The following is a 17569-nucleotide window of genomic DNA, read 5'->3' on the forward strand; positions in this document are numbered from 1 at the left end:
GATAGAGGACTTCAGGCCCCATACAAAAGCAACACATTTATTTAAATATTAAAAAACTTGAAAATAGGAAGTTGCATGTAGTCCAATAAAAGCAAGGAAATGGTTAACTTTTTTCGTTTATCTGTTGCCAATAGTGGGTATCATGATTCAAAATCTGATATTTGCGAATGGATTAAGTCTGGTGCCTACGTGTCATTTCTGTGGCAGCCTCCTGCCTTGTAAAGTAGAGAGACAAGAAGGAATTGGTTATAAAATACTTTTACGGCTCTCTCCCTTTCCCATGTTTTTAGTTATTCAGTTCAAGTCTTATAAAAACCCAACCTGTGGAACAGGGTTTATGACATACTTCTTAAAGCATTTTCATGGCAGGCATTCCAGGCTTTTGGGTGTTACCAGTTGTGCTGTCCAGTGACGTGGGAAACTATTGTTGTTCAGCTTGATTTGGGAGTTAGGAAATTAGATGAGAAAGGTGGAAGAGTGAAATTTAGGAATAATAACTTGCTTGTACATACAGAGAAGGGAAGTGTATGCATGGGGAGGGGGGCGTCACTTTGTACTTCCTATACATGAACTACAGAGGATGTTCTAATATATTGGAAGTTTTGTTCCAAAATCATTAATCTCTCTCTGTCTGCACCTGGCACAGCCAAGAAAACAAGTATTACACCAATTTCTAGTTTTATGTTGATTCTTTTCCATACCAAATAATTAAAGCCAATATTTCAAATCAGAGTATATTTTTAGTGACCTGCTAATTCAGGACTTCTACCATTTCCCCCAACTTTATAGGAAAATCCATTCTAGCCTTCACAGAAAACTGGCAATTTTCAAGCCAAACCAATTTTTTTTCTAGTCAAAGTTATAAAGGGCTAAAAATCAGACTGGGACTCGAAAATTATCTCCATCACAAAACAGAGAACACAGCTGAATCATGACAGGGAAGTCATATTATTTTCCAGGAACATCTTCACCGTAATCAGAGGTTCATCAGAACTGCAATTTGCACATTCCGATGCTTTGAAAAATTTCAAGACTTTCATTCTACTTCACTATATACTCATTTTCACAATATCCTAATTCACTATAAATGGTTTCCACTCTTTTATATCTGATAATATAGCTTTATATCTGAGATTTGGGTTAGTGCTTGTCATTTCCAAAGTATCTATATTGTTAGCCACTTCTCCCTCTCTCTAGATAGAGGAAATGCATTCATTTATCCCCTTTACTGTGACTTAGCTTGTTGACTTGGCTTCAGGTCCTGAATTTTCTTTGCGCTCATGAGTATCATGCCTAGTATAATTTAAGTCTTAGGAGGAGTCTTAACTAAACTGATAGATGTAAATGTCTGGAGGAGTTTCCTAAACGTAGTGTTGACTCCTCACTTGAAAAAAAGTTTCCTGAGAACTGTGGTTTATTACAGGCTTACAATTGACTTATTGTTTCTATTATAAGTTGGAATGAAGCAGATATATCACAACTGTAGGTTGTCTGCATAAAGCTGTAAGATACAGAGGCCAAGATTTCCAAAAGAGTTAAATTCATATCTTGATACCTGATTAACTGGTCTGATTTTCAGAAGTGCTGAGGACCCAGCATGTCACGGTAATTTACACTGTTGAAAAACAACCTACTTATTTCGGAGATCAACTTTAGGCTTCTATTTTGGAAAGTCTTGGTAAGGATTGTTTGATTCCAGATTTAAGTCATATAAACTATTTTTATTTTAGGAAAACACCTCAGAGTTGTTAGGTAAATAAAAACCCACAGCAAAACATTGAAAGCTAAATCAGCTTTCACCCTACTGTGGCGGAAAGGTTTTCTTGGTTCGTTATAACCAACTTTTTTGTACATAACAAACACAATTATGTCCCCATCTCTGTATATAATACTATTACCATACTGTGCCATTTTTATTTGGTCAAAAGTCCAGCAAAGAACAAGGTTGCCCCAGGAACATCAGAACATAAAACTGCCATATTGGGTAAGACCAATGGTCCATCTAGTCTAATATCCTAGCTCCGCCAGTTGCCAGTACCAGAGCTTCAGGGGGAGTGTACAGAACAGGACAATTTTGGAGAGATCCACCTGTCTTCCCGTATCAGCTTCTGGCAGTCAGAGGTTTAGTGTCACTCCGAGCATGGGATTGCATCCCTGAACATCTTGGCTAATTACCATTGATGGACCTATCCTCCATGAACTTATCTACTTCTTTTTGAACCCAGTTATAATTCTGGCCATCACAACACCCCATGGCAATGAGTTCCAGAGGTTAATTGTGCATTGTGCGAAGAAGTACTTCTTGTTTGTATTAAATGTGCTGCCTATTAATTTCATCGGGTGACCCCTGTCTTTTTTGTATCATGGAAAGAGGTGCTTTGTACCTTTTCTCTAGGAATACGTGGGTTTAGGTGTGCTCTGGGGGAAGCTATGTCTCCAACTCTGCCTCATTCTCCAATATATAAATGGCAAATCAACAGCTATCTAATAGACCTAACTAGAATTCTCTGGCATGTGATGAACTCAGGACCAGTTACCCTCAATCCCATCAATGGGACACTTTCCTTCTCTAAAGCAGGCCAGTTGGCACTACGTCAGACAGACGGTAACACACACCATTCATTCAGGACTTCATCCCCAACCCCATCACACAAAGGCATCTTCTATCTGACAAATTTCAGTCAGATTTTCAGGGTTGGCATACAACAGAAATGTCTTTGTCTAGAGACTGTCACTATTGCCTTCTCTGTGCAGACACTGGTCAATGTTCATGTTTGATGCCTTTGAGTCTTCTTTTGCTTTTGATGGTATCAACCAAACTATAAAGTTGGATTGGTTTGGTAACTATTTGAGGCTTTCATGCAAAATGTTCAGAACAGTTTTATATCCTATTTTTAATGCTACCTCCTATTTCCTTTGGTGACAAAATTTCTGATATGGCAACATTCCATGTTTTGCTTTTCAGGTTTTTATTGTAGGCCTCAACCTATTTAGAATATACACCTCTACCTCGATATAACGGTGTCCTCGGGAGCCAAAAAATCTTATCGCGTTATAGATGAAACCGCGTTATATTGAACTTGCTTTGATCCACCTGAGTGCACAGCCCCGCTGCTTTACCACGTTATATCCGAATTCGTGTTATATCGGGTCACGTTATATCGAGGTAGCGGTGTATGTACTTCCTTTGGGTAGATATTTCAATCTCTTCAGGTTATCATACTATTGTTATACAGATGGCATTCTGATTTATTTGCATTAGTCTGGCAATATATCTGTGGTATTAGAGAATATGAGATGAATTTAAGGAACCTAAAGAACTTTTAAGTACTTAAACATTATCAAAACTGAACTGTTCCTTTTTGGTGCCAAGTGATTGTTAAATTCTGCACTTAGCCGTTGATCACCTTATCATAAATCTCATGATGTCTTCCTCTGTCAAAAGTCAAGGGGTGTGATTAGCCTGAGTCCTGACTATGTTAGAAAATGTGGAAAGTATTACTAAATATTATAGTAAATACTGAATTGGTTTGGGCATATTGCCAGAATGTTTCATTTTCTCTAAATCAGACTTGGAGATTCACTCATTCATTCCTTTATTTGCAGACAAAAAACTTCTTTCCCAAACAAACAAGCAAGCAAAGTAGTTGAATTTATATTTCACTGGTGACCAGCTAACAATCTGTATTGCTTCCTTTATAAAAATTCTATACTTAAACAAACAACCTCTCTCTCCCCTCAAATAATAACATTCCTGGAAATGAACAAGTTCAGGAATCCAGCTTGTCCCTGGTGCCATAATTCTTCATTCTCTTTCAGACTAATTGATTTATACCACACACTCAGTATTAGCTTTGCCCCCTAAAATTTGCAAAAGGACATGCAAAATTTAAAATGCCAAATTATTAGAACATTATTGGAAATGGACCCCTTGAATAAGAATGGGATTTTATAATAGGGTGATTGTTTAAATGAAAACCTCATAGGAGTCTGATTGTGTATGTATGTGTATACATTTGAGAAAGCTGTTACTTTTGAATCTCAAGAAATCTGACACCTCTGCTTTTAAAATGTTTACTTAGTATGTGGTTACATTTTTTTAAGCTTTTTTTTGTCGCAGTGCTATGAGACATTATATGAGCAATGCTCCAACATTTGTATTGTCCAGTTATCCAGTGAGTCATATAGTAAGTTTGCTAATAGCAGTCATTTCCCCTTCAGCAGTTTTAAGGGGTATTAAAAATCCTATCCAGGCTTGAAGCTTAGCCCTACCCAACCCATTCTTAGTTGTCTGTTATTTCAAATGATATCATCACCATGCTCTACATGCCTTCTGCCAATTGCAATTTTAGTTGTTATTGTTCACTTTCTTAAAGTACTTAATTTTGTTCAACTATGTCCCTCATTGGATTTTTAGTTAAGGGCTCATATATGAGCATCCATGATGTTTGGATTTCTATTTAGTTCTAATTGTAGAACTCTCTCTTTATCAAGATATAGCAGACTCTGTTCATAATGAATTAGTTGAGAGCTTCCCATGTGTATCTCCCATTCACAAAGTCTGTTTCATAATGTGGCTCCTGATTTTGCTTTTTGTGTGTACAGTGTATTAATGTAGAGCTGGCCAAATTATTTGTAACAAGTAATATTTGCTATGTAGTCCCTTTTTCTGGAGAGTGAGTTGTTTGCTTACTGATCCTGACTTTCTTTAAATGTATTTGTTGTTTGTAAGTACTCAGGATAATTTTCAATCTAAAAATATTCATGAGCTATTAGCTATTCATTATTCATTTTCTGTGGTTGGTCACCCAAGCCACAAGGCATTGTTTTTGCTCCTTGACTGGATGACTGAAACTTTTTATAACAGGAAATAAGAATAGTGAAAAATGCTTTTCTGATACAAATTTTCCAATAGATGAATATTTGTGCTAAAATTTGTGCAACTTTTGGAATTTATGAACATTTTCACAAATATCCCTTGATTGCCTGAATACTCAAGAATAATATAAGAGCTGCACTCACTTCCTTCATTTGCAAGATCATGTTCATCTTTGGTTTATAATAATATCGTGCTAATACTTAGTTTGTCATCCAGCTCTGATCATCTCTCATTGTTTTCTTGCTAAATTTGTGAAGAAAGGTAAACTAAACTCATAGTGTAGACCAGGCCTTGGTGCAGCAGAGAGAGGGGAAGCTGGTTACCGTCTCTGATTCTTTGGGCAGATCTGCACAGTCTGCAGGATGCTTTCCAAGTTAGGAACATTTCTGATGTTTTAGCAAAGGGAAGCCCAACTGCCTTTGTCCTGAGAAACATAAAAACTCCCCATTTACCTCACCAATCCTTAAACTCCGTGTAATCAAGCAGTGGACCGACAGGCTGACACGTGGGTTTCAACCCTTCATCCTAGATGAGGACCTGGCCATGCATTTCTCATCTCCAGGCTGCATTTGAAGGTGACTGTGAAGATGATGCACAGGCTCCAGCTGGTACAGAAAGTGGCTGTTCACCTTCTGCTTAACTCAAGCCCCTGTGAGCACATCAGGCCTGTGCTCAAGTCCTTCCACTAGCTTCCAATCAGTGTGTGATGCCCATGTAAGGCCTTGGTCCTAATTTGCAAAGCAATCAATATCTTCCAGAGGAGATCAGGTCAGCTCAGAGTCTGACCATCTTTAGGAAACATTGCAAAGCCTTTCTTCTTTAGAAGAAGTGGTGCCACCACAAGTGACACTCACATTTTGAACATGCTTTTTATTCCACCGTCCTCCCCACTAAAGAAAAGAGAAGCTACAATGAGAAGTGGCAGACTCCATGAAGTCCCCTAGGGATTTTGCTACATGGAAGGTGTTCAGACACTACAGTAATGGACAACAGTATAAAACTCTTACATAAAAAGTCATGTGGAGAGTGAAATCAGAGTTAACATTTTCCCTTTCTTGAGCTGATTACTTTGTATAACCCAAGGAACTGAACAAAGGTCTCTTCCAGATTTCACGTATCAACCTTTTAGGCTGCTCAGTCACGGGATTGTTAAAATAAGCAGGCAGTGCATTTTAGCCATAAGAATAATATTGCCTTAAAACAACACAAGGTATGTCGAGACAGAGATAAAAGACCTACAGCATGGCTGTAGCTAGAGCGGGTCAGCTCTCTCAGCCTCCCAGGGCTTGGGCTGTGGAGCTCAAAAATTGCTGTGTAGACGTTCGGGCTCAGGCCTGAATGTCTACACAGTGATTTTTAGCCCCGCAGCCTGAGCCCCAGAGGCTGAGTCAGCTGGTCCAGGCCAACCACTGTTTTTTTTTTTTTTTTTATCACTGTGAAGATGTACCCAAAGAGATCTAGTTCTTTTTTGGCTGCAGAACTTGGCCCATTCTCCATAAAAGTATCATGAACTTGCAAATCGGTTCCTGAGCTGCAGGGGGAGTTAATTTAAGTTCCTATAGAAATCCATTTCAAACACACTGCAGATTTTTTTTAGTACAGATGTCTGAAATTTTGTGTGCATGCACAGTTTGTACCAGGTAATCTTTCTGCTCAGATGTTGGACTGAGTTAGGAACATAGCAATTGCCAGAATGCATCAGACCTGTAGTCCATCTTGTTCAGTAATCTGTCTCCAGCAATGGCCAACATCAAATGCTTCACAGGACAGTGCAAGAAACCTCACATTAGGCAGATCTGAGATAATCTAAACCCTACATTAGGTGTCCTTTTAATCCCTGTTAGTTAGAGACTGGTTTAAACCCTGAAGTATGAGTATCCTAAAATTTAACATTAACTAACTCTAGGTATTATTGATGTGTAGTTCCTTTCTGAATCTTACTAAGTTTTCAGCCTCAATGTGCTGGACAGCCTTTGTGGGATGTAAAGACTGCTTCATAATGGATGCCTGCCAGGCATGAGGTCCTGCACACAAGAAGATTCTGTCTGGGTTGGATCCTCTGATCACTGTTCTGAAAGCAATCTATACCCAACTATAGTATCTATTCTAAGTCTCTGGACTCTGTGTTAGGGGTGCAAATTGATCAAAGTATTGCAGCTGTGTAGAGTGGAACATTGGCTAGTTTTGCTATCTCACTCCCTTCAATTCTACAGAAAGCAGAGATTGCTTAGTACAGGCTGTGCATGCACACAAAATTCTGTTGAATGGAGTCCAAATAAAGCCAATGAGAGCTTTGAGTACTCAGCATATCTGGAAATCGGGCCCTAAATTACTAAAGTTTCTCAGACTTGCTTTTCTGGAGAGGTAATCTTTAGAAATCCTGATACTGCCATATTGTGTGGGGAAAAATTAACAAATGCATTGTCCCGGGCAGTTTCCATTTAGAGTGGAGATGGGTCTATGACACAAAGTTTGCGTTTGGATTTCAAAGTTCAGGCAAGTTTAAATCCAGCATGTTAGTTCAGCCTTTTATAAAGATGGGGACAAGGTACAAACTTTAAAACGAGATCCCGATTTGGAGTAAAAAATTCACCCTCTCTTTCCTAAAGAAATGGTAGTTTTAAAATCCAGGGGGTTGGGTCAGGGTCATTTCTAATTCCAAGTTAGGAGTCCTATGAGTCTTTGGAACTGAGACTCTCACTCAGCGTAGTGCATCTTCACACAATGCCTACTCATCCTGTGGAACTCATCGCCAGGGGAAGTTGTGAAGGCCAAAACTATAACAGGGTTCAAAAAAGAATTTGATAAATTCATGGAGGATAGGACCATCAATGGCATCAATTAGCCAAGATGGTCAGGGATGCAACCCCATGCTCTTGGCGTCCTGAGTCTCTGACTGCCAGAAGCTGGGACTGAACGACAGAGGAGGGATCACACAATGAGTACTTGTTCTGTTCATTCCCTCTGAAGCACCTAGCAGAAGTAGGCTTGCCAACTGTCTAATCACACAAACCCAAACACCCTTGCCCTGCCCTTTGGTTCAGGGATGGGGCAAGAGGTTGAGGTGTGGGAGGGGGTGAGGACTCTGGCTGGTTGGCACTTACCTCGGTTGGCTCCTGGTTGGCGGCGCAGTGGGGCTAAGGCAGTCTTCCTCCCTGCCCTGGCCCCGTGCCACTCCCGGAAGCAGCCGGCACTTCCCTGCAGCACCTGGGATGGGGCACGGGGCTCTGCGCGCTGCCCTGCCTGCAGGCACTGCCCCCGCAGCTCCCATTGGCCGCAGTTCCCAGCCAATGGGAGCTGCAGAGTCATGCTTGGGTCAGGGGCAGGGGCAGTGCACTGAGACCCGCTGCCCCCCACCTCCCAAGGGGCTGCAGGGATGTGTTGGCCGCTTCCGGAAGCAGCGCTGGGCCAGGGCAGGCAGGGAGCCTGCCTTAGCACAGCTGTGCTGCCGGACTTTTAGCGGCCTAAAATCTCCCGGTTTGGCTTCAGTAGCCTCCGGGAAATAGAGCCCAATTCTGGGAGATTCCCGGCAAAACTGAGAGGGTTGGCAACACTAGTCGGAAGACAGGATCCTAGGCTAGGTGGACCATTGGTCTGACCCAGCGGAACCATTCTTATGTTATATCATTGCTTACAGAACACCCATAGGTAAGCACAAGAAAATGGGGATTCATTCTGTCATCCACGCACCAACTGTAATAATGCATGAGACACTCTCCCTTGCTGAGTGCAGTCTGAACCCTGTGAAGTCTTGTCTTGTTTACATAAGATAGCTATTGTTGATTCATCCTGGAACTGTCCTTTGCCTTATTGAAGTGAAATTTAAAAGACCAGAAGTTCAAACCAGAGAGTTCATCACAACTCTGAATTCTCCCCTTTGTATTCACATCCTATCTATTGTCTTTAATTTGGCATGTGTTTGTTGAAACAAGTGAATCCCTTAGCGGAATGTCACTTCAGCTCCCTCCTGCTGAAGTGATTAAAATTTTTTCCTTCCTTTGAACAAGTGGGTGACTGGTTCTTCCATTTCCAGGTACACAGTTTTTTATTGTTCCTTTTTCTTAGCCCCATGAATATAGAACTCTTGAATTTTTAATCTAATATTGTGATATTACCTATATTGCTGCTATCACCTGTATTGGCCTGTGATCCTTCATGCTGCTTATGGCTCAGAAATCTTCCGTATACTATTTCCATCTTGCAATATTTTCCTCCCTTTCTGAAGGAGATTCATGTAATTACAAGGACACCTCCACAAATCACATATGTCAGAAGAAGGAAACCATTGAAGCAGGCAGACCAGGCCAAGTTATGAGTCTTTCTGGTGCCTATAAGTCACAGGAGAGAACAGGAACATTCCCCTCAGATCATCTAAGATTAAAAAGAGTCCTTGTACTCTGAGAAGACAGGAGTACTAGATCAGGGTACCAGGATCATTTCAGCTGTTTGCTGTGGACTGTGCCCTGCTAAAAATTAATAGGAGCAACCGAAAAAAAATATGGAGAAAGAGTGTCCTAAGGTGAAGCGATTATCTCTCTACCACTTCACACTTACCGCTTTTAAATAAGTATTTTGAAATAAGATGTTCATATTATAGTGTATGTATGCCATAGAAGTTAAAAAAAACATTCTGCTTCATTTTGTGTTCTTCTGATTACAACCTTGTTGCATTGATATTTATTTTCAAATAGCACAGCATTTGTAAACACAAAATGAATCTCCCTAATTTAAAATGTTGCTGCTTCCTTAAATTAGCTAAAATGACACAGTTTAACTGCTTGTATATCTTGGAGGTTTTTACAGCAGTTAGCATATGGGTTTACAAACTGATTTGGGATTATACTCGTATGTAAACTCATAAACTGGAAAAGTACGCTCCCCTGGCCGATACCCTGAGAGCGAAGGGCTACGAGGTGCAGATGGACACTCTGATTGTAGGAGCCCTGGGCACCTGGGACCCCTGCAATGAGCGTGTGCTGAGGACCTGCGGGATCGGTTGACGCTAGGCACGGCTCATGCGGTGCCTCATGGTCTCAGACACCATCCGATGGTCCAGGGACATCTACACTGAACACATCACTGGCTGCCGACGATACCAGGAGGCGTGAGCTGGAGCAACATCGTGCATCGACTACAACAGGGGTCGGCAACGTTCGGCACGCGGCTCGCCAGGGTAAGCACCTTGGCGGGCCGGGCCAGTTTTATTTACCTGCTGACGCGGCAGGTTCGGCCGATGGGGGTGAGCACATCGCTCGCCCGCGCCGCTTCTCGCCGCCCCCATTGGCCCGGGACGGCGAACCGCGGCCAGTGGGGGCCGCGATCGGCCGAACCTGCCGCGTCAGCAGGTAAATAAAACTGGCCCGCCAGGGTGCTTACCCTGGCGAGCCGCGTGCCGAACGTTGCCGACCCCTGGACTACAGGAAAGGGACCAAGAGACTTTATCCGTGGGACCATATGAACTGGAAATATAAACTCACTGAATGTTAAATCTCACCAAATGAGGGTCAATCCATCCTCATCATCGTATCCACTCATTATACTCCACACCTGAACATAGCTATTATATGAACAACATACCCCCATATCTCAATGTCTGTACTTTGACCCGTTAACCTTTTACCCCCAATTGGGGATATTGCAGATTATGTATTCCTTACGCCATCTGATCTTAAACCAAACTTCAGACCTCCTGATTATCTGTACGTTATTCCCTGATAACCAGAAACTTCTAGGCTTAAACTTTGTACCGTTCACTTTTTTTTTAAAAACATCATCTTAATAAAATGTTTAAATCTGGAAATAAATAAATAATGTTTATATTGCAGCATTAAATGAGGGGGGGCTGACTGTAAGGCAATAGTTGTTTACATATTAATTATTTACACAATGTGCAGTAATATATTTGCCTAATTCATGACAAAATTAACAACATTTGCATAATAAATTACTCCATGGACATTAGTGCATTTGAATGGCGACTGTTACTTGTAGCACGTTGACAGTGAAAATCAGTTACTCGCACTCTCAGCCCCCCCACATCCTATTTCCCCGTCCCAGCCTCCTCGACTCTGGAGCGTCTCCGCTCCTGCTGCCCTGCGCGCTACAGCGCCTGACCCCGGTAGCGAATGCCCTACAGTAACCCCTGTGCAGCTCGCGCGCTCCCCTCCTTTGCGTGGCAGCCGTTTACAACGTTACAGAGCCGGCCCCTCGCGCGCCACCCCGCTCCGGCCAATCACTGAGCGCCGCTCATGCATATGGAATAAGGATGCACCGCAACTGCGTTGGCTTGTGCGAGGTGCGTGTGGTAAGGGGGGGTGTCTAAGGGGGGCCTGGTCTAGCTCTGCGGTGCCGGCACACGGGGCTGCGGGTGGGTGGGTACTGAAGGCAGCCGGCTGGCATTGTGGGCACAGAGCCCAGGCTGGGCCCCTGCGTCGCGGCCTGGACACCGGATCCGGCAAGGCGTGGTGAGAGCGGCCGGGAGCTGCTGTTTTTCTTGGGTGCATTTGCGAGGGGGGGAGAGAGACAGGGATGAGTTGGTGGAAGGGGACTTGGGGACGACGACGACGATGCTGGGTGTGGGTGCGTGGGGGCTCTAGGCGGTGTGGGGGGAGACACAGGGGTGAGTTGGTGGGAGGGGTCTTGTGGTGGCGACGATGCTGTGTGTGTGTGGGGGGGGGGATCTAGGAGCTGGAGAGTTAGGTTTTGGGGTGTGTGTGGTTGGGGGGTAGGGGGGCCGAGATTGGCGGGTATGGGAGAGCTCGAGGGAGAGGGGTGTGTGGAGGGGGCTGGAGGGGTGTGGTTGGCGGATGTGGGAGGTCAGTGGGGTGGGGAATTGAGTGAGGTTGGTGCAGGTGATGAGGGTGGATGGGGGGCTGGTTGAGGGTTTAGGTTAGCTGGGGCTCAAGGAAGTGGGGAATGAGGTTGGTGGGGGTAGGAGAGGGCTGGTGGGGCTGAGGGTGGGTGGGTGTGGGAGGGCTCGAGGGGGAGGGGAGTGAGGATGGGCCGGGAGGAGAAGCCTGTGTGACTAGAGTGACCAGACAGCAAGTGTGAAAAATCGGGACAAGGGATGGGGGGTAATAGGAGCCTATATAAGAAAAAGACCCAAAAATCAGGACTGTCCCTATAAAATCAGGACATCTGGTCACCCTATGTGTGGCCCATGTGGTGGGTAGGGTGTGGGGTTGATGGCAGGAAAGGGAAATGGCTGGATGGCGATGTTGAGGCTGGTTGAATGTGGGAAGCTGTTAAAATTGGGCTACAGCTTCAGTGAAGGGCAAGTAAATAGGAATTTGGGATTGAGTTAGGGAGCTGGGATCATGAATGGCTTCCTTTTGCCTTAGGACAGTGTTTCTCAAAGTGGGGTTGTTGCTTGTGTAGGGAAAGCCCCTGGCGGGCCGGGCCGGTTTGTTTTACCTGCCCCGTCCGCAGGTCCGGCCGATCGCGGCTCCCACTGGCCGTGGTTCGCTGCTGCAGGCCAATGGGAGCTGCTGGAAGCGGCGGCCAGTATGTCCCTCGGCCCGCACTGCTTTCAGCAGCCCCCATTGGCCTGCAGCGGTGAACTGTGGCCCGTGGGAGCCATGATCGGCCGGACCTGCGGTCGGGGCAGGTAAACAAACTGGCCTGGCCCACCAGGGGCTTTCCCTACACAAGTGGTTACCCCAGTTTGAGAAACACTGCCTTAGGAGCTGCTTGCTGTAAGTTCCAAGTTATCCCTTCAGTTTCCTTCCCTGATCCTCCAATGAAAAATAACAGTCCCAGGAAATGAAGCTACAGATACTTCTTCCCAGGTGCATGTGTGACTCTTTAAAGGGACAATAACTTAGGCCTTGTTTACACCTAAAAATTGGATTGACAGCTGCAGCACTCAGGGCTGTGAAAAACTTGGTCCCCTGTGCAACATAGTTAAATTGACCTAACCACGGCTGTAGATGCAGCTAGGTCAACAGGGGAATTCTTCTGTTGGCCTAGTTACTGCCTCTTAGAGAGGTGGATTATATACATGGACAAAAATACCCCTTCTGTTGGTGTAGGAAGTATCTGTGCTACAGCGGCACAGGTGCAGCACTGTAGCGTAGAAATACCCTTAGCCTCAGAGTAAGTCTCAGTCCCAGCTACATTAGGTCTCCCAATGTGGTCAACACCAGTGGCGCTGAAATGGTATTGCAAGAGTGAGACTTGGGCTATGTCTACTCTTTCAGAGTTTTTCCGGTGACAGGGAATCGGTAAAAGAAAAGCGCTAGTTTGTGTTCTCACTTTTTTTTTTGTCTGATTTTTTTTTAAGCAAGTGGTTTTTAAGTGAGGTGAAACTTGTGGGTACACAAGACAAATCAGACTCCTGAAATGGATACAATAGTCGGGAAAGGTTGAGAGCCACTGGTGAAGACTAAGGGCATGTCTACACTTGCAAAAACTGAGGGAGCGTCTACACTTGCCAATGACTTTTTGCAGTGAAACTCAAAAGTTTCACTGCAAACAGAAAACTACCTACACTGTTACTGAAAAATTGCTTACTTTCTCACTTTTACCATATAATAAAATAAATCAATTGGAATATAAATATTGTATTTATTATGATATATAGTATATAGAGCAATATAAACAAGCCCTTGTCTGTATGATATTTTAGTTTGTACTGATTTCGATAGTGCTTTTTATGTAGCCTGTTGTAAAACTAGGCAAATATCTAGATGAGTTGATGTACCCCCTGAAAGACCTCTGTGTACCCCCAGGGGTACATGTACCTGTGGTTGAGAACCACTGGTCTACACTACCAGTTTCTGTAGGTATATCTGCTTCACTCAGGGATGTGGAAATCCACACCCCCTGAGCAACGCAGTTATACTGACCTAACCCCCAGTGTAGACAGCACTGTGTTAGTGGGAGGGCTTCTCCTGTTGACATAGCTACTGCTTCTCAGGGCTAGTCTACACTTACCCGGTAGTTCGATGGCTGCGGATCGAAGTTCCGAGTTCGATTTATCATGTCTGGTGTGGACGCGATAAATCGAACCAGGAAGTGATCCCCGTCGACTGCGGTACTCCAGCTCGGCGAGAGGAGTACCGCGAAGTCGACGGGGGAGCCTGCCTGCCGCGTGTGGACCGCGGTAAATTCGAAGTAAGGTATGTCGAATTCAGCTACGTTATTCACGTAGCTGAATTTGCGTACCTTACTTCGACTTCGGGGGTAAGTGTAGACCAGGCCTCAGGGAGGTGGAGTACTTATGAGCTCTCCTGTCAGTGTAGGTAGTGTCTTCTCTAAGTGCTACAGCAGCGCAGCTGCACCGTAAGTGTAGACAATTCCTGAGAATTTTTTTTAAAACTTGTTATTACACACAGAAGCCTTGAAGTAGAAGTAGTGAGAAGGAATGGGGATGCTCAGTCATGTCTATTGTGGTGCTCTAGTTGTTCTTTTGAAACCTGTATTTGAGGTGAGTAGACTTCTTTTGTCTAGGCTGAGAGGATTTCAGGGGTGATTGTACTGGTGCTGTGTCTCCCTACACAGTGGGAGTGGTAAATATAATGTAGCTTATTTCAAGGAAAATGTTTGGCGTTAATGACACATAAAAAGACGAACATGAAGCAGAAGGTTTTGTTCTGTCCTGAATATGCTCTGTCTGATGGTATATCTTGTTTTTTTGTTTTTGTGGGGTAGGAGAAAGAGAGCAATTGACTGGAGAAGAACGATTCAGGGACTTGAAAGAGACAGGCCAAATTTGGTCCAGAATTTAGATTGTGTATTTAAAACAACAATGCTAAAAACAAAACAAACCCCAAACACCCAACTATATGATCTCGCATTCCAGTGTAACTTTTTAACAAATATTCCCAACCAGTGGCTAATGTAACCGTTGCAGCATTGTACTAGTGCATGAGAACCAGGAAGTGAAACTCACTTGACAGTGTCTAAAAAGAGAAACCAGATAGTCTATTTACATTGTCCAAATTGAAAAAATATAGAAAACAAAAAGTTTAAGTAAATTAGATGTGTAAAATTTTCAATTTTGCTAGTTCTTTAAATTTAGGTAAGGGAAAGGAAATTTGTAGATATTCTCCAGTCTTATTGTGCCTTTCTATGTACAAGTACAGCGATGTGACACCCATAAAATGTACTAAAAATGATTTTTTCATCAGCACTTTAAAATTACATATTACTGTATTTCTAGTGGTCATCTGTTACTTAATTCAACACTAATTAAATTCTGTGAGGTAGCTCTTTTATAAAGTTGAAAAATGTATAGATGATGGGGAATATACCAGATAGAAATAGCTAAAATACGATTTCAGATAATTCCATAAAGGTGGTGCTACACTTTCAGACTTAGAAAACAGGGAGCTTTTGGTTTGCTTTTAACTATTTGATTTATTGGTCTGAACTTTTTTCACTCTTCGATCATGCACTGAGAGACTTCAGTGAGAGTCAAAAGGGGCTTTGCATGAGCACAGGGTTCACTCACACAGTTATTAGTACAGGACTGGGGCCTTAAAATCAGTCTCTGCAGTTGTGGACAACACTACAAAAATCTGAAAGTTGTGACAAAGTTTGAGTTTCTGCATGCTCTGACATCTTCGTTAGCTTGATGGGCATGGTAGCTGCGGAAACTATAGATCTGTTTTAGTTTAATATAGGCTTTTCCCTCAATTAGTTTTTTTTAATTGGCAGTGTTACGTCCTCATTAAAGAGTGTTAGGTTCTAGAATGTGTGTTCTGGCCATGGTGCATAGACCCCTAAAACAGTATGGTAGCTGATAATCTAAACATCGGTTTAAAACTTTTTGGATGGTGGTTTCCACTGGAGCTGCATGCACACCCTGCATTTATCCTCACATCCAGTACCTGGGGGTTTATAAGGAGCCACAGCACCAACTGCCACATAATTCCTTCTTATTGCTGCTGGTGATGTAAGCAAGTACTCACTATTGTCTGTTGCTACTCCTGTAGGTCCCTTTTCTTGGGAGGGGGTGGGTGGGTAGTAAACTGCTCTTTTATTTTCCAGTTCATTTTAGGGCAATTAGTGCAGTTTAGATGCTTGGCCCAGATGGTTACTTTTTTTTTTTGGTAGCTCCACTGAGCCTTGATTGTTTCTGCTATGATTTTGTGCCTGTAGGAATGATTGAAGTTAAGCTCCAGGGCCTCAAGTCTTGCCCCTTACGTGAAGGTACTATATGCTTAATGGATCAGTGTATGAGTACTTGCTCTGACTAAGGCCTGGTCTACACTAACCCCCAAATTCGAACTAAGGTACGCAACTTCAGCTACGTGAATAACGTAGCTGAAGTCGACATACCTTAGTTCGAACTTACCGCGGTTCAGACGCGGTCCACACGCGGCAGGCAGGCTCCCCGTCGACTCCGCGGTACTCCTCTCGCCGAGCTGGAGTACCGCAGTCGACGGCAAGCGCTTCCGGGATCGATTTATCGCGTCCAGACCAGACGTGATAAATCGAACCCGGAAGTTCGATTGCCAGCTGTCGAACTACCGCGGTAGTGTAGACCTGGCCTTAGAGGGGTAATATTTAGGATCTGTGCTTTTGTGTGTGGATCTCTTCTAGCCTCACACAGAGCCATAGAATGCCAACTTGAGCTTAATCTTAATGACTCCATTACTAGACTGTACTATTCACCCTATTACTTTTGGCTGTCTTTGGCTCCATCACACATGCTGAAGCTCAAGAGCGCTGAAAAATGTCTAGAACCACAACCTGTGAAATGGATCTGCATCCTTCCTGATTGGTTAAAAGCAAGCAAAACCACAACTGTGCGAAATGGTCATTGCCTCCTTCAAAGATGCATACATACCAAATTCCTTGAAAAATACAAGGTCTCTTAGAGAGAGACTTGGCAGCTTTGAACCTGAAATTGTTGGGGCTTGAAAAATCTCACTGACTTTTCAACATCGTCCAGTTCAAGCAATTGAGAAAGGAAAAGCCACTCTCTCAACAAATATATTTTAAAACTAGCCTTCAGTCCACCTTCCAAAAGTGCTGACCATTTCTACCCAATGCTCTAAAAAAAGGATTAAAGTACTTTTATACAGATCCTGTTCCTGGTTTTTGTACTGAATCTGCAGCCCATAGTTGGTCAAGTTAGGCTGATTTCCCTTGCTTAGTCCCACAGAAGGAAGAGACAAAGTGCAAGATATGTAGAGGACGAAGTCATGCTCCTCAGCTATCCTCCATATGAGTATAGTTAATTACCAAGCTGTAATAGTTCAGTAAAATTTCTTGTTGTGGGACAAACTGACTCCTTTGCATGAAGAGGCACAGGAGGCCATCATAATGAATTGATGAATTCTGAATTTACAATTTATACAGCTTCAAACAGGGTCTAGCAAATGATTGTAGTTAATTGCTGCTTGTTTCACTTAAATTTGACCATGTTTTTGTGTAGTTGTATTGCAGTAGTGCCTAGAGACCACAACTGAGATCAGTGCATTGTTGGGCTAAGCGCTACCAAAAAAAAAAGGTAAGACAATCCCTGCCCCAAAGAGCTTACCATCTAAATAGACATGGTACACAACAAGTATGGAGGGGTAAAGGTGTGGGCAGTCCTTGGTGTGGTGCTCCAGGTGTCAGGGTGGATTTGATTTAAATCAAATGGATTTAAATAATGATTTAAGTCACTAGTCAAGAAGACTCAATTTAATCATGGATTTCTACATAAACGTGCATTCTTGTTGGTTGTTATAACCTTAA

General features: G+C 43.3%; 1 protein-coding gene across 1 annotated transcript in view; it reads left to right on the top strand.

The window, feature by feature from the left end:
• The first annotated feature begins 11089 nt into the window (after positions 1–11089).
• ACSL3 (acyl-CoA synthetase long chain family member 3) overlaps positions 11090–17569 on the top strand; it is a 109642-nt gene continuing 103162 nt past the window's right edge. The window contains exon 1 of the mRNA XM_065411367.1: positions 11090–11174. The gene's annotated coding sequence lies outside the window, so the exon portion shown is untranslated. The remainder of the gene's footprint in view (positions 11175–17569) is intronic.

This window comes from Emys orbicularis, chromosome 9, assembly GCF_028017835.1.
Source record: "Emys orbicularis isolate rEmyOrb1 chromosome 9, rEmyOrb1.hap1, whole genome shotgun sequence".
Classification (NCBI taxonomy): Eukaryota; Metazoa; Chordata; order Testudines; family Emydidae; genus Emys; species Emys orbicularis.